Source organism: Paroedura picta, chromosome 1 (genome assembly GCF_049243985.1).
Source record: "Paroedura picta isolate Pp20150507F chromosome 1, Ppicta_v3.0, whole genome shotgun sequence".
In the NCBI taxonomy this organism is placed as follows: Eukaryota; Metazoa; Chordata; class Lepidosauria; order Squamata; family Gekkonidae; genus Paroedura; species Paroedura picta.
Genome location: NC_135369.1, coordinates 6,053,846 through 6,072,026, shown reverse-complemented (window position 1 = coordinate 6,072,026; position 18,181 = coordinate 6,053,846). Strand labels below are relative to the sequence as shown.

General features: G+C 48.8%; 1 protein-coding gene across 1 annotated transcript in view; it reads left to right on the top strand.

Annotated features, from left to right (window-relative positions):
• The window catches only part of LOC143839502 (uncharacterized), a 266,540-nt gene that overhangs the window by 171,231 nt on the left and 77,128 nt on the right, over positions 1 to 18,181 (top strand). The gene's annotated exons all lie outside the window — the stretch shown is intronic.

The window sequence follows — 18,181 nt, the reverse complement described above, 5'->3', positions numbered from 1 at the left end:
TGTGTTCAGTTTTGGGCACCCCAGTTGAAGAGGGATGTAGACAAACTGGGGCATGGCCAGAGGAGGGCAACAAAGATGGTGAGGGGTTTGGAGACCAAGACGTAGGAGGAAAGGTTGGGGGAGCTTGGTCTGTTTAGCCTGGAGAGGAGACGACTGAGAGGGGATCTGAGAACCATCTTCAAATATTTAAAAGGCTGCCATGTAGAGGATGGAGCAGAGTTGTTCTCTCTTGCCCCAGAGGGACAGACCAGAACGAATGGGATGAAATTATTGCAAAAGAAATTCTGTCTAAACAAGCTCCTGACAGAGTGGTTTCTCAGTGGAACAGGCTTCCTCGGGAGGTGGTGGGTTCTCCTTCTTTGGAGATTTTTACACAGAAACTGGATAGCCATCTGATGGAGAGGCTGAGTCTGTGAAGGTTCAAGGGGGTGGCAGGTGACAGGGGATGAGTGATAGGGTTGTGAGTGTCCTGCACAGTGCAGAAGTTTGGACTAGATGACACAGGAGGTCCCTTCCAACTCTATGATTCTATGATTCTGTGATGTTTTTGTTTGTTTGGTTTGAAAGCCCATTGGGAAGACAAGTGTTGGGAACAGAACAGAATGTGACCAATCTAGAGTCAACCCTGTGTGGTGTGTCTTCGGGTTTCGGCATGAGAATTTATAGATATGCTCAGGAAGAGAAAAGATGCACTGGTCGTTCATCTCCTAGAGGCCTAGGCTGAGTCTGCACTTTGCTTTTTATCCTCTCCCAGAACCAAATAATCCTCTCCACTCTGCACTGTATTCAATTTCCATTTTGATGTTGGGTGCTTTAAATTTCCCCTCTTCAACATCCACGATTGATCCGCGCGGTGACCCTACCTTTCTCCAACGATATCCAGGAGCAGATATAAGTTGCTATATTTGAGGAACACTTTGAGAGCCCCAGTATAAGTATAGATTTTCTGCGTTTTACCGGATTAACTTCCTGCCCCGTGCCTCCAATGCCGACGTAGCGAAGCAGTGTTCCCTGATTGGCCAGGGCATCAGTTCAAAGACTTCCTGGTTCCCGGTTACAAGACTTCCCTCCCAAGACTTATTTTTGCCTCCATTTTGGGCTCTGTTTTAAAGTGACTGCGCCCCAGAATCCCACACTTCTCTCAGCAGAGATTTGCCTTATTCTCTGTGAGGCTGCTGCTGCCTCCCCCACCTCATCCAGGAAAAGACAGAAAGAAGCAGCCTTGTGCTGCATTTAGCTCCTCCCCCGGCTTACTCTGGCTGCCCCGGCTTACTCCTCCTCTGGCTTACCCAAGCGTGAAGAAATAAAGCACTGTCCTTTAATGCCATCTGGACTAGATGAACTACTGGTCCGAATCAACAGCAGGGCTCATCTTACAATCTAATGAAGGCCATGGCTTCTATGACCTGTTGTTGACCATCCAGAGGAACTGGCTGGCCACAGTGTGAGGCAGGAGGCTGGACTAGATGGCTCCTTACTGGTCTGATCCAGCAAGGCTCTCCTGATGTTCTTACGAGGGGAAGGCCTTGGCCTCTGTGCCTTCTTGTTGGCCCTCTAGTGGAACTGGTTGGCTTCAATGTGAGACAGGATGCAGAACTAGATGGACCGCTGGTCCGATCCAGCAGGGCTCTTCTGAAGTACTTATGAAGGCCTCGGTCTCTCTGTCAGCCTTTCAAAGGGACTGGCTAGCCACCATGTGAGACAGGATGCTGGACTAGATGGTCTGATCCAGCAGGGCTCTTCTGGTGTTTTTAAACAATATAAACTCCCAGGGCAAAAATGTCCAACCCTCTTAGAGCTCTCCTGTTTGACAGCTCTTGTTCCAACAAGGGGTTGGCCTTCCCACAAGCACGGCACGTGGACCATCCTCTTGCTTTGCAGAAATATCAAAGAGCTTGCACTTCCGCCAAGGGGGAAGTCCTCTTTGATGTTGCAGAGCAGTTTCGAATTCAGCAGCCTTGGCTGGCTGCCTATCACGGCAACAATCTGTGTGAACAATCCCTTAATGAGAGGGTGTGTGGGGGTGGAGAGCCCAATAAGAAGTGTGTCTTTCACCAGGCAAAGGCGCTCTTGCTGCAGTTTCTCCAGGCAACGGCAAAGCCAAGCCGACCGCTTGCGAGTGGCTGGAGGGGGGGGGACGGGGGCAGATGCAAGAACTCAGTGCCCTGATTCTTGCCTAACTGGGGGAGATGTTTGTCAGATCTTTACACTTGCCTACTCCAGGGTGGGTTAATTCTTGGAGATCTGGGATCGGAGCCTGGGAAGGTGGGCTTTGGGGAGGGGAGGGACCTAGAGGGGTATTATGCCCACCAACCCAAGTTGCCATTTTCTACTGATCTGTGTCGGCCAGAGATCAGATGGGATTCTGGGAGAACTCCAGGCTAGCGTTGGGTGATTCGGTGCACCTTGGCCGCTTCAGCCAGAAGTGCGATTGTGGAGGTCTAGGAATCACCACAAACTCTATTGCTACGGAGCGGTCTTTCAAGGGCTGCCCCTCAAGACCGGCCAAGCGTTGTAATTTTAGAAGACATCTTTTCCATATATTTCTGAATGCGTCTTTTGGGCCGAGGCTAAGGTTGGACAGCTGGAAGCAGGGACAGGGCGGAGTGACGTCACTGACCTCATTTCGTCACTTCCTGTTACAACCCGGAAGTGACATTGGGTCACTCTAAGCAGCACCAGAAGCTCTGTGAGGCCTGCTCGGTGGCCTTGGGTCTGTCACAGTTCACTCAGAGCTCTCTTGGCCTCACCTATCTCACAGGGTGTCTGCTGTGGGGAGGGGAAGGGAAAGTCAGTGATAAGCTGCTTTGAGAGCCATGAGGGCTGCTGGGAGAGCTTGGGCCAGTCACAGTTCTCTCATAGCTCTCTCAGCCCCACCTACCTCACAGGCTGTCTGTTCTGGAGAGAGCAAGAGAAAGGTGACTGTAAACTGCTTGGAGACTCCAATCTTTGCTCTCTAAGGGTACAAAAATACAAAATATTTCTCTTCTTCTCCCAGGATTGCAACGGTCACCAAGTGATGGAGATCAGTTTACGTGCAGAAAATGGCCACTTTGAAAGGTGGGCTGTATGGTATTATAGGTAACACTTCTAGGTAACACTGTGTGTGAACAAGACCTTGGGGTACTTGTGGACCGTAAACTGAACATGAGCAGGCCGTGTGATGCAGCGGTAAAAAAGGCAAATGCCATTTTGGGCTGTATCAACAGGGGCATCACATCAAAATCACAAGATGTCATAGTCCCATTGTATACGGCACTGGTCAGACCACATGGAGGGACTACTCATCAAGTTTGCAGATGACACCAAATTGGGAGGACTGGCAAATACTCCGGAAGATAGAGACAGAGTTCAACGAGATCTGAACACAATGGGAAAATGGGCAAATGAGAACAAGATGCAATTTAATAAAGATAAATGTAAAGTTCTGCATCTGGGTCAGAAAAATGAAAAGCATGCCTACTGGATGGGGGATACGCTTCTAGGTACTGTGTGTGAACGAGACCTTCGGGTCCTTGTGGATTGTAAATTAAACATGAGCAGGCAGTGTGATGCAGCGGTAAAAAAGGCGAATGCCATTTTGGGCTGTATCAACAGGGGCATCACATCAAAATCACAAGATGTCATAGTCCCATTGTATACGGCACTGGTCAGACCACACCTGGAGTACTGTGTGCAGTTCTGGAGGCCTCACTTCAAGAAGGACGTAGATAAAATTGAAAGGGTACAGAGGAGAGCGACGAAGATGATCTGGGGCCAAGGGACCAAGCCCTATGAAGATAGGTTGAGGGACGTGGGAATGGTCAGCCTGGAGAAAAGGAGGTTGAGAGGGGACATGATAGCCCTCTAAGTACCGTATTTGCCGGTGTATAAGACGACTAAGGCGTATAAGATGACCCCCCAACATTTCTACTCAAAATATAGAGTTTGTTACATTACATTACAGTACTATGGGCCACTATGGGCAACTATGTCTATCCCAACTGAAGTGCACCCGGCGTATAGGACGACCCCCCCCCCACTTGGGGGCATGTTTTTCAGGGGGGGAAAGTAGTCTTATACGCCAGCAAATACTGTATTTGAAAGGTTGTCACTTGGAGGAGGGCAGGATGCTGTTTCTGTTGGCTGCAGAGGAGAGGACACGCAGTAATGGGTTTAAACTTCAAGTACAACGATATAGGCTAGAGATCAGGAAAAAGTTCTTCACAGTCAGCGTAGTTCAGCAGTGGAATAGGCTGCTTAAGGAGGTGGTGAGCTCCCCCTCACTGGCAGTCCTCAAGCAGCGGCTGGATACACACTTTTCTTGGATGCTTTAGGATGCTTAGGGCTGATCCTGCGTTGAGCAGGGGGTTGGACTAGATGGCCTCTATGGACCCTTCCAATTCTATGATTCTATGATTCTATACCAGATTGAAGTCCCTCCGCTTCTCAAGAACCCAATCCCTCCCTCCCCGGCACCTTCCCTCAAAGCTCCAGGCATTTCCCAACCTGGGCTCTCAAAACATCCCTCAGCAGCCCTCAAGCAGACCAAAAAAAGTCAAAAGCCATACCCTCTTGCTTCGGGGGGGAAAAAACGGTAGACTGCATTTTAACATGGAGGTTCCATTGTGCTGCCATGCAGAGATCTCTCAGAGGATTTTCTGCAGTGAGTCAGTCAATCTACCTGGCCAGAAATGGGTTGACGAAACAATAGCTTGCGGGCTGCCAAGTCTCTGCTTGCCGAAATAGTAATTTAGCAGTAAAAAAATAAGCGTCACAAGTACCGAATTCTTGATTAGGGACTATTAGATTGGATTGAAAATTAAAATCGGCAATTCCCGGGCAGCGTTGCTGAAAGCAACGAAAGCACGTAGAGGGAACCAGCACTTAGCGAAGTTACAAATGGCAGTCACAGAGTAAATCAATTATAATTATAGATAATATTGGAGGAAACATTCCATTCTGCCTACAACCAATTCTCTCCCAAACATGAGCAGGCAGTGTGATGCAGCGGTAAAAAAGGCAAATGCCATTTGGGGCTGTATCAACAGGGGCATCACATCAAAATCACAAGATGTCATAGTCAAAACCTTAATCTCTCACTTCCAGTAATAACAAACTATGAACCATGAAACATTTGGTATTATATCAACTCTCCACGCAAACCAATCCTGTGAGGGGGTCCAGATTGAGTCACCAGCCCCAGGTGACCTAGACATGCTCAGGAGGATGAGTGGTTGAGAGCCAGAGTTGTGGAGTGGCTAAGGTTGGTGGACTGTAATCTGGAGAACCAGATTTGATTTCCCGCTCTTCTTCCACAGGCAACCTGCTGGGCGACCTTGGGCCAGTCCCAGTTCTCTCAGAGTTCTCTCTCTGCCCCACCTCCCTCACAGGGTGTCTGTTGTGGGGAGGGGAAGGGAAAGTGATTGTAAGCCGCTTGGAGACTCCTTCGGGCAGTGAAAATCAGGGTATGAAAACCAACTCTCCTTCTCCTAATGGCAGTGCCAGCTACTTGCCTCTGTCCCTCCATGTTGGGGCCTCGCCAATACTTGCTGAGCTGGATCCGGAAGATGTGGGTGGGCAAAAGACGCCATGACTCTCCACTTGCATTGCCATCCTCCCACACTTTTTCACCTCAGCCTTCTAGTCCTGCCCCACAGCCACTCCCTATTTCTTGACCACTTTGACCATACACACCCCTCACTGTGTGCACCTGCCCCTCCCTTTCCCAACCAGCCTCCTGCCTCCCCTCCTGCACACCAGTTGCTTGCAGGCTGAAGAAGAGCCCTGGATGGGCCATCTCTGGCCCCTGGGCCTTGTAGTTGACACCCCTGCTAGAGTAGGCCCTTCCAAGCAGCCATGTTCTCCAGAAGAACTTATTTCTGTTGTCTCAAGACTTGTTGAAATTCCAGGAGATTTCCTGAAAGTTGGCAACCATAACTGGCAAGAGAATGTTTGTTAGCTCTGAGGACTCTGGTAGGAAGTCCCTATGGGGAGGGAGGGAGAGGGTATGATGTTTCTCATTGATCTCATTTTGCCTACGATTCCCCAAGGCAGGATGATCTCTTAGGCTGGTGCTACATGAAGTACTGATGAAACAATTGTGTCAGGAGTCTGGGGAACTCTTAGAATCATAGAATCCTGGAGATGGAAGGGGTCTCCAGGGTCATCTAGTTCAACCCTCTGCAGAAGGCAGGAAATTCACAACTACCACCATGACCCCAATTCCATGCCCAGATGATGCTTCCCAAAAACCAGAATAGATGGGTGGGTGGGTGGGTGGGTGGGTGAGAGGGAGGGAGGGAGGGAGAATGGATAGATGGACAGATGGATGGACAGATTGAGGGGTGAGTGGGAAGTATGATGGATGGATGGATGGATGGATGGATGGATGGATGGATGGATGGATGGATGGATGGATGGATGGATGGATGGATGGATGGATGGGTGGGTGGGTGGATGGATGGATGGATGGATGGGTGGGTGGGTGGGTGGATGGGTGGATGGTTGGTTGGATGGATGGATGGGTGGGTGGGTGGGTGGGTGGATGGATGGGTGGGTGGGTGGGTGGATGGACTGACAAAAAGGATGGATTTGTGGGTGGGAGGGTGATACAAGGGAGGGATTTATGGATGGAGAGATGAGAGTTTGAGAGGGAAGATGGAAGGACAGATGGATGGATAAGGTTGAGGATGGGAGGGTAATAGAGAGGGAGGCATATATGGATGCAGGGGTGGGTGAGTGGGAGGTAAGAGAGATGGACAGATGGATGGACAGATGGAGTTGCAGGTGGGAGGGTGATAGGGAGGGAGGGATTTATGGATGGAGGGATGGGTGGGAGGGAGGGAGGCAGGGAGGAAGTATGGATGGGTGAGTGGATGGACAGATGGACACAGGGATGGGAGGGTGGATCGGTGGGTGATTACAGTCAAGGACCTACACAAAGGTAATTGCAGTAACAGAGATCCTTCACCAGTTGACCACTGTTCTCATTTTACACAGGGGACATGTTCTCCCTGCCTTCTCTCTGCCTTCAGGTGTGCCCTCCTGCATTTGAACCCAGCCCAACCCAACCGATCTTTTTATATATATAAAGGTTAAAAAAAGACAGTCCAGGGAACCCACAAAGGAAACCTGTTGGGGCTGGGGAGTAAATACGTTTATTGTTGCATACCCACCGATGAGGGCTGGTGGGAACTCGAGAGGATTCACCAGTTAAAACACGGGAAGTCCCATTGTGACTCCGGTGGAGTCATGATTTTCCAAGAACGATGTTCCGAGATGGAACTCCACCAGGGCAACGAGATGTTGTTCCGCCACATGGCGCCAGGGGGGGAAATAGTGTCACGGACATCTGGAACAGATGGCCTCGGGAACAACGCAAGGAGGAAAATACTCATAAAGAAAAGAGCATAGCAGAACAGGCCAGTTGAGGGATATCAGCGAGATCTTTCATGCGCCGTCTGCAGAACTGGTTTTTCATTTCCGGTCACGGCTGGGAAAGGTCATAGTGATACTTAGAGGGCTGCTTAGGTTCTGATGAGCTTTTCACCGCGGCCTCCGGAGGGTAGGATTCAATGGGTTGGGGGGGGACCTTCACTTGAGCATTGGTGGGTTCCATGGCTGGGTGGCTGTGCTCAAAGCTGGGGGGTGCTTTGGGCGTCTGCTTCATCTGGGACATGCTTCCAAAAGTGGGGTAGAAAGACCTGTTGGGATTGAAATGATATCTTTATTAACACAAACATTTTTTATTACTCTTTAAGGAGTTTAGGATGCTTTGGGGTGATCCTGCGTTGAGCAGGGGGTTGGACTAGATGGCCTGTGTGGCCCCTTCCAACTCTATGATTCTACGATTCTAGGAGGCTTTGGGGTGATCCTGCGTTGAGCAGGGGGTTGGAATAGTTGGGCTGTATGGCCCCTTCCAACTCTATGATTCTAGGATTCTAGGATGCTTAGGGCTGATCCTCCATTGAGCAGGGGGTTGGACTAGATGGCCTGTATGGCCCCCTCCAACTCTATGATTCTAGGATGCTTAGGGCTGATCCTCCGTTGAACAGGGGGTTGGACTAGATGGCCTGTATGGCCCCTTCCAACTCTATGATTCTTGGATTCTAGGATGCTTAGGGCTGATCCTGCGTTGAGCAAGGGGTTGGACTAGATGGCCTGTGTGGCCCCTTCCAACTCTATGATTCTAGGATTCTAGGATGCTTAGGGCTGATCCTGCGTTGAGCAGGGGGTTGGACTAGATGGCCTGTATGGCCGCTTCCCACTCTAGGATTCTAGGATTCTAGGATGCTTAGGGCTGATCCTGCGTTGAGCAGGGGGTTGGACTAGATGGCCTGTATGGCCCCTTCCCACTCTATTATTCTAGGATTTTAGGATTCTAGGATGCTTAGGGCTGATCCTGCGTTGAGCAAGGGGTTGGACTAGATGGCCTATATGGCCCCTTCCAACTCTAGGATTCTGAGATTCTATGATTCTAAAGCATAGCTGTGCTGTTCATCTGCCCAGATAGAGTCCCCATGGTCCCAAACCTCGCATGTTAAAGTATTTTGGCATTAAAAACATTTGAAAGGTAGCATATACCCAAGTTTTGGAGAGTAGTTGCTTCTGCCCGCAGTAGAACTCGTAAATTCAAGCCCAGTAGCACCATCATGACTAGCAATATTGCTGGGGTGGATTTGGCTTGATTAGGGCAGGGGAGAAATAATTTGGGGGCAGAAAAATCAACGGGAGTAAGCTAAGAGCCCTGACCCAGACTACTCAAGCTAGCCTAATCTTAGATTTTGGAAACTAAGTAGGATTGGACCAGGCTAAATTGGGTTGGACAAGTAAAATTGGACCAGGATAAGTAGGGTTGGACCAGGATACATTGAGATTGGAGGGGTTGTGCACATGCTACACGCCCTTCCCAGGCAGCAGAGAGCATCTGTGCTGCCTGAGAAGGGGGGGGGGGAGAGAGTGCCTGCCAAACAACTGATAATGAAGGTGACCTCCTGATGGCAGCAGAGAGTAAACTCTCTTGGTTAAAAAGGATTTGCCATTCATTCATTCGTTCATTCGTTCGTTCATTCGTTCATTCATTTGAACCAACTCTTCTCTTATTCTTATTATTTAATATTCATTCTTTCCTTAGTCTGTCCATTCATTTGAACCAACTCTTCTCTTATTCTTATTATTTAATATTCGTTCTTTCTTTAGTCCGTCCATTCATTTGAACCAACTCTTCTCTTATTCTTATTATTTAATATTCGTTCTTTCCTTAGTCCATCCATTCATTTGAACCAACTCTTCTCTTATTCTTATTATTTAATATTCGATCTTTCCTTAGTCCGTCCATTCATTTGAACCAACTCTTCTCTTATTCTTATTATTTAATATTCGTTCTTTCCTTAGTCCGTCCATTCATTTGAACCAACTCTTCTCTTATTCTTATTATTTAATATTCGATCTTTCCTTAGTCCATCCATTCATTTGAACCAACTCTTCTCTTATTCTTATTATTTAATATTCGTTCTTTCTTTAGTCCGTCCATTCATTTGAACCAACTCTTCTCTTATTCTTATTATTTAATATTCGTTCTTTCTTTAGTCCGTCCATTCATTTGAACCAACTCTTCTCTTATTCTTATTATTTAATATTCATTCTTTCTTTAGTCCGTCCATTCATTCATTCATTCATTCATTCATTCATTCATTCATTCATTCATTCATTTAGAATTCCACTGATATACTGCCGCTCCCAGCAACTGTTTCACGGCAGTTCAAAACCTACAAAACATCACACAACTTCTAAAAATCTCAACATCCCCATCATACCATAAGCCCCATGAAATTAACAATTAAGCAATTAACAATTAAATGGCGATCATAAACAATACTTCTTCCCTACATACCCCTAACCAAGGCATTGGCAGGGATACAGCATCATATTATTTGATGGAAAGAGGGTAGGGAATGGATGTCCACCATCCAGGCCCAGTCTAATACTGGGCCCAGGAGCCCGGGGGCGGGGCCTGTCCTTACACCCCGGGCCTCCACCCAGCCTCAACCAAATGCCTGGTAGGAGAGCTCCATTTTGCAGGCCCTATGGAACTCTGAGAGCTTCGTCAGGGCCCTCAGCTCTTCCGGGAGCTCGTTCCACCAGGTAGAACACCATTAAAAGGTAAAGGTATCCCCCGTGTAAGCACTGTGTCATGTGTGACCCTTAGGGTGATGCCCTCTAGCGTTTTCATGGCAGACTCAATACGGGGTGATTTTGCCATTTCCTTCCCCAGTCATTACCGTTTACCCCCCAGCAAGCTGGATACTCATTTTACCAACCTCGGAAGGCTGGAAGGCTGAGTCGACCTTGAGCCGGCTGCTGGGATCAAACTCCCAGCCTCATGGGCAGACAGCTTCAGACAGCATGTCTGCTGCCTTATCACTCTGCGCCACAAGAGGCTCATCAGAACACCAGTATATAGAGGTTATTTAAAGTTGAAGAGATGTTGCACTAGGAGTTCATGGCCCCTCACCCTTCATGGTAAAAACAAGGACTGGAAGGGTCGTTGGACGAAGCTTGCGTTAACAGAGAACTGTGGGATACACCGGAGGACTGTGACCAGAAAATGAAATTAAATATAGCTAAGTACACAGTGCTAGTAAACACAATATGAAATAGACTTTAATTGTGCATTCAACTCTGTCTAAATGTCATTTTAACAACCATATTCTAAAGTTTCTGCATGTAAATACCTATGCCTAATATCGACTGAGCTCTAAATACATAAATGCAGGTTAAAAGGTACACATTATTTCCACATACAAGAACCAAATGACATTTCCATACCTTTGAATGTACAATTAAATGTATGAATATATAATTAAGCTATATTTCATATTTTGTATAATAGCACAGCATACTGAGCTATGTTTTAATTTCTTTTCTCACTTTTCTTTTTCTTGTGTGGGGGGGATCTTAGCATTTTTGGAGTTACCCTTCTTGCGTCAGGTTATTTTTCTCCTTCTTTTGGTTACAGAATATCTCAGAATATCTCAGATCACAGTAGTTGGCAGCTTAGGAAGACAGGATGCTGGACTGGATGGACCCTCACTGGTCTAATTCAGCAGGGCTCTCCTGATGTCTTATGAGGGGAAGGCCTCGGCCTCCCTGCACTGTTGCTGGCCCTGCAGAGGAACTGGCTGGCCCCCGTTTGAGGCAGGAGGCTGGACTGGAGGGACCCTCCCTGGTCTGACCCAGCAGGGCTCTTCTGAGGGTCTTCTCAGGGGAAGGCCTCGGCCTCTCTGCCCTGTGGCTGGCCCTGCAGAGGAACTGGCTGGCCCCTGGGTGAGACGGGAGGCTGGACTGGAGGGACCCTCCCTGGCCTGACCCAGCAGGGCTCTTCTGAGGGTCTTCTCAGGGGAAGGCCTCGGCCCCTCTGCCCTGTGGCTGGCCCTGCAGAGGAACTGGCTGGCCCCTGGGGGAGGCAGGAGGCTGGACTGGAGGGACCCTCCCTGGTCTGACCCAGCAGGGCTCTCCTGTGTCCTTATGAGGGGAAGGCCTTGGCCTCCCTGCCATGTTGCTGGCCCTGCAGAGGAACTGGCTGGCCCCTGTGTGAGGCAGAATACTGGACTAGATGGACCCTCACTGGTCTGATCCAGCAGGGCTCTTCTGATGTTCTTTTCAGGCCTTGGTCTCAATGTCCTTTTGCTGGCCCTCCAGAGGAACTGGTTGGCTACAGCGTGAAACAAGAATTAGTCTGACCCACTTGGGCTTATTTTATGAACATCTTGGTCTCTATACCCTGTTGTTGGCCTTCAAGAAGAACTAGTTGGTCACTGAGTGAGACAGGATGCTGGACTAGATGAATCATTAGTCCAATCCAGCAGGATTCTTCTTAGGTTCTTGTCAGGGGAAAGCCTTTTGTTGGCCATCCAGAGGAACTGGTTGGCCACTGTGTGAGGCAGGATGCTAGGCTAGATGAACACTGGTCTGATCCAGCAAAGCTCATCTCATGATCTTATGTGGGGAAGGCCTCAGCCTCTCTGCCCTCTTGTTGGCCCTCCAGAGGAACTGGTTACCCACTATGTGAGACAGGATGCTGGACTAGACAGACCACTGGGCTGATCCAGCAGGGCTCTTCTGATGTTCTTACGTTCCACCATCATGCTTGGATCTGCTCTCCAGAGCCTCACAAGTGACAAAAAAGTTTCCACAACATGGCAGGAGATCATATCTGACCTCACCAAAGCACAACAAAGAGGAAAGAGGAAATTAATGAGGAATATCTACCTGCAGAAGAGGCAGCATAAAAAAAGGACTTACCCAAATTGGCAAGAAGGAGGCGAGCCAAGAAGAACTCCAGCAGAGCCAACTGAAGCCCGGTTGACCTCTCTGAGCCTCTTTATATGAATCCTGGACCATCATTTCCTGGAAGTGTGGCATCATTTGGATCAGATTTTGCTGTTAATTACCTAATTGGCCAAATCCATTCCCCAACCTGCACCCCTCCCAGGATTCTTGGGCAGAGTCGTGGCTCAGAAGGTTCTCACAAAGATTCCGTGGGTCACATGCAGTACTCAATGAGACTTGGATCATTTCTTTTTCCTTATGGATTTAAAATACCTTCATCTTTTGACCACAAGCTCCCAGTCCTGGTTTACACACTGCTGAGAGCAAGGATACCGCAGTGTCCTAAATATTCTCAGCCAGGGATTCCCACGGTGGTGTCCTCAGATGCCACGGCACCTATCAAGTCTTTCTAGAGAGTGGGTGGAACCAGGTGGGCTTCTGCCCAGCAGGGCTTTTGACTGGCCCTTGGAGAGTCCTTTGGCAGCTCGGTCTTTGACGATCACTTTGGTGGCATCTGCCACCACAAAAGAAGAAGAAGAAGAAGAAGAAGAAGAAGAAGAAGAAGAAGAAGAAGAAGAAGAAGAGGAAGAGGAAGAGGAAGAGGAAGAGGAAGAAGAAGAAGAAGAAGAAGAAGAAGAAGAAGAAGAAGAAGAAGAAGAAGAAGACTCCTTCTCTACCCGAAGGAGTCTCAAAGTGGCTTATAGTCGCCTTCCCTTTCCTCTCCCCACAACAGGCACCCTGTGAGGTGGGTGAGGCTGAGAGAGCCTTGATATTACTGCTTGGTCAGAACAGCTTTATCAGGACCATGGCGAGCCCAAGGTCACCCAACTGACTGCATGTGGGGGAGTGCAGAATCAAACCCTGCGTGCCAGATTAGAAGTCCACACTCCTAACCACTACACCAAACAAGGATCTACATTGTAAAACAGTTTCTACCTTAGAGTTTTGGCCCAAATACCAGAGCACACTTATCCGAAACACAGAAGTGTGTCCAGCACGCTGATATCCCACAAACATGACATCGGCAGATCAGAGACTTCAGGGGCAACACTCCAGGTTGGGATAAAATGAAGTTAATTTTCCATAGAGTTCTGCCCAAAAACAGGAGAGTTCCCCACCCCAACAACCCTGGCATGCCAATGTCACTTCCGGATGACACCAGCACACCTGATGAACCTCCTGGTTCATGTGAGTACAGGGATGGCAGTCAAGGATCACCGGGGAAGTGGCTGTTTTGGGGGGAATTTCTGAAAGCCCGAAGTGGGGTGAGCCCCACCAAAATGGGGGTTCCCCTGGCTCTAGTGGGGGCCTGGCAACCCTACATTCAAGGGAGAACAATCCTCACATTGGTAGGCTTTGTCTCTTCTTGGGTTTTCGACTCCTATTAGTGGTCTCAGAAGCTTCACCCTTTTAGACGGTAGCTATTCTGGGCGGGTTTGGTGAGAATGGATTGTAATATTTTTATTGTTATGTATATACATAAAAATCGTGACCATACACCCTGACAAAATGCTGAAGGTTCCAAAGCCTCCTATTGGCGGAATCTCCCCCACTCTGTATACATATAATCACAACCATACGCTGAAGGTTCCGAAGCCTCCTATTGGTGGAATCTCCCCCTGTATACATATAATCACAACCATACGCTGAAGGTTCCGAAGCCTCCTATTGGCGGAATCTCCCCCACTCTGTATACATATAATCACAACCATATGCTGAAGGTTCCGAAGCCTCCTATTGGTGGAATCTCCCCCACTCTGTATACATATAATCACAACCATACGCTGAAGGTTCCGAAGCCTCCTATTGGTGGAATCTCCCCCACTCTGTATACATATAATCACAACCATACGCTGAAGGTTCCGAAGCCTCCTATTGGTGGAATCTCCCCCACTCTGTATACATATAATCACAACCATACGCTGAAGGTTCCGAAGCCTCCTATTGGTGGAATCTCCCCCTGTATACATATAATCACAACCATACGCTGAAGGTTCCGAAGCCTCCTATTGGCGGAATCTCCCCCACTCTGTATACATATAATCACAACCATATGCTGAAGGTTCCGAAGCCTCCTATTGGTGGAATCTCCCCCACTCTGTATACATATAATCACAACCATACGCTGAAGGTTCCGAAGCCTCCTATTGGTGGAATCTCCCCCACTCTGTATACATATAATCACAACCATACGCTGAAGGTTCCGAAGCCTCCTATTGGTGGAATCTCCCCCACTCTGTATACATATAATCACAACCATACGCTGAAGGTTCCGAAGCCTCCTATTGGTGGAATCTCCCCCACTCTGTATACATATAATCACAACCATACGCTGAAGGTTCCGAAGCCTCCTATTGGTGGAATCTCCCCCACTCTGTATACATATAATCACAACCATACGCTGAAGGTTCCGAAGCCTCCTATTGGCGGAATCTCCCCCACTCTGTATACATATAATCACAACCATACGCTGAAGGTTCCGAAGCCTCCTATTGGCAGAATCTCCCCCTGTGTACATATAATCACAATCATACGCTGAAGGTTCCGAAGCCTCCTATTGGCGGAATCTCCCCCACTCTGTATACATATAATCACAACCATACGCTGAAGGTTCCGAAGCCTCCTATTGGTGGAATCTCCCCCACTCTGTATACATATATTCACAACCATACGCTGAAGGTTCCGAAGCCTCCTATTGGTGGAATCTCCCCCACTCTGTATACATATAATCACAACCATACGCTGAAGGTTCCGAAGCCTCCTATTGGTGGAATCTCTCCCACTCTGTATACATATAATCACAACCATACGCTGAAGGTTCCGAAGCCTCCTATTGGTGGAATCTCCCCCAGTCTGTATACATAAAATCACGACCATAAGCTGAAGGTTCCAAAGCCTCCGACTGGCAGAATCTCCCCCAATCTATAACATAAAGTCATGGCCATATGCTGAAGGTTCCGAAGCTTCTTATTGGCAGAATCTCCCCCACTCTATATACCTAGAGCCAGTTTGGTGTAGTGGTTAGGAGTGCGGACTTCTAATCTGGCATGCCGGGTTCGATTCTGCGTTCCCCCACATGCAGCCAGCTGGGTGACCTTGGGCTCACCACGGCACTGATAAAACTGTTCTGACCGGGCAATGATATCAGCGCTCTCTCAGCCTCACCCACCCCACAGAGTGTCTGTTGTGGGGAGAGGAATGGGAAGGCGACTGTAAGCCGCTTTGAGCCTCCTTTGGGTAGGGAAAAGTGGCATATAACTCTTCTTCTTCTTCTAAAACCATGACCATAAGCTGAAGGTCCCGAAGCCTCCTATTGGTGGAATCTCCCCCACTCAGGGCCAATTGTTGCTCAGGATCCCCCCCCCCTTTGAGACCTGCTGTGAAGGAGCCTCTAACAGCCCATGAGTGAGGGGAGGGAGGCGTTTCCAAGAGCAATGCAAGGGAGCCTGAGGGCATGGGCGTGCTTTCCTTTTGAGAGGGGAAAGCTTTCCCCTTATGCCTAACCTCTGGTTGACAGGGAGGACACAGAAAAGCCTTTTCTCACTTAAAATACTGCTGTGGCTGGCCTCAATGCTGGAGGGAAGCCATGCAGGTTTCATCTCCTCCACTCCCTTAACATTTGAGGCTACCGTGCAAGGTTGTTGTGCAGATAAACTAGATACAATTGTGGGGGTTCTTTTGCTCCCTGTTTCATCTGCACAACAACCCTGTGCAGTAGGCCTCAAGCGTTTCATCTCCACAGCAGCCTGCATGGGAGGCTCAAATGTTTCTTTTGCACAACCACACTGTCCACCCACTAAGCAGCCCTTTCTGCCTGGGGAGCTGATCTTTATAGTCTACAGATGAGCAGTAATTCCAGGGGATCTCCAAGCCCCACATAGAGGTTGGCTAGCCCTGGTTTGGAAATATTCCATGAAAGTAGAGCCTCAAAAAGAGTATAATGCCTCCAAAGCCACCCAACCAGCCACATAGCGCCCCCAGCCTATTTCAGGTCAAGAAAGCATTGAAGAGAGGAGGCGGCAATGTTGCCAGATAGGTGAAGGTTCATGTTCTGGAATTCCACACTTCCTAGGTGTGCTTGAACCTGATTTGTATCAGGACTGCTGTGCACAGGGAGACCTCCTCTTAGGGTTCCCAGCTTCCAAGTCTGGCACAAAACCCACATCAAACCATGAGCTAGTGCCCGTTGCATTGCAGCGCACAATGGGCTTTACTACTCTCTAATAATAATTGCATTCATGTTTCAACTATGGTTTTAATTCTTGTAAGCTGCCATGAGCCCGCCTTTCATCGGGAAGGGCAGGGTGAAAATTGACAGCAGTGTTTCCAGCCATGGCACTGCAGTATAGGTGGTACCGCCCAAAGGCCCCTCTTCAGTACTGCAGTGTGGTAGGTTTTCAAAATGGAGGCTGGGGAGAGCCGTCCCATCCTGTGCCTGCCGTTTCCAGATTTTATTTCTTATTTATTTATTTATATTTTTATACCGCCCTTTCCTACGGCTCTGGCCGGTTTACGTAAAATATTTTGGAACATTCACGTAGGACACTATCAACATCAATATAACAGTATAACAATAACAACAACACATCGACTGGAACAATTAGAACGGCACTTCAACAATAACTTGACAATCCCTCAGTAGGTTCGGTCCCTCAGTCTGGGGGGGGCACCTGTAGGTGTTATGGTTCGGTTGGCCCCACCAAATGCCTGGTGGAAGAGCTCCTTTTTGCAGGCCCCGTGGAATTGTGGAAGTCCCAGCAGGGCCCTGATCTCTTCGGGTAGCTCGTTCCACCAGATGGGGGCTGGGACTGAAAAGGCCCTGGCCCTAGTTGAGGCCCGATCTGAGCACAGAGGAAAGAAAAAGAGTTGTTTTTAATTTCTTTTAAAAATTACTCTCATATGGGCAGGTTGATCTGCCCTCTCGCATAGTGGCCAATGATGGGCCTGGAGGGGTGGATTTGGGGGGGGAGGGGCAGCCATTAGACCACTGGCCTGTTCAATCCAACATTCTATGTTGCACAGTGGTCCACTCGTCAGAAGGTCCACCAGTGGGGCCAGAACTCCAGAAGCCCTCCCACTGTGGCTTCCCAAGTGCCATGAACGCAAAGCAACATGGCCCCAGGCAGAATGTTCCAGATATAGCTTGTGCTAATAGCCACTCATGGAGCCCTGCTCCCTTTAAGAACATAAGAGAAGCCATGTTGGATCAAGTCCATCCTGTACAATTCTCTGTGTCCCCGAGTGGCCCAACCCCAGGGGCCACCAGGAGTACCTCCAGCGGGGCCAGAATTCCAGGAGCCCTCCCAGTGTTGCCCCCCAAGGACCGAGAAGACAGAGCATCACTATCCCAGACTGATTGTCCCATCTATAGTCCACAGCCACTGAGGGACCTCTGCTATCCATAGCCAACCAATCTGTTAAGTCTGGCAGGACCCCTGCCTCACCAAATGGCATGTCTTCTACAACCATTGACACACTCAATAGTCTAGGCTTGACCCACAGCCAAGACACTGTTAGAGTCTGCCAAGCCGGGCCAGACTGCATCTGGGAGAGCTTGCTCTCTGTCACAGGTTCAGAATGACAGCCTCTGCCTGACCCAGGTGCCTCCTGGCTCAAAACTTGCTCTCCTCCTAAACCCCCTCCACTCCATTGTATTGCTGATCAAGTGGACCGGCTCAAACCTGTTTGCCCAGGAGCTCCTAGGAAAAATTCTTTGTCTTGCACATTACTCATACTTGGCCCCTCTGCCAGGGGAAATGTGATGTCTCCCTTTTCTTAGACCCATTAACACCTTTGTCTAAGCCCATCAACAGCCATCTCCAGTCCTGGCCGGGGCATTACCCAACATCCTGACCATCCTGACCAACAT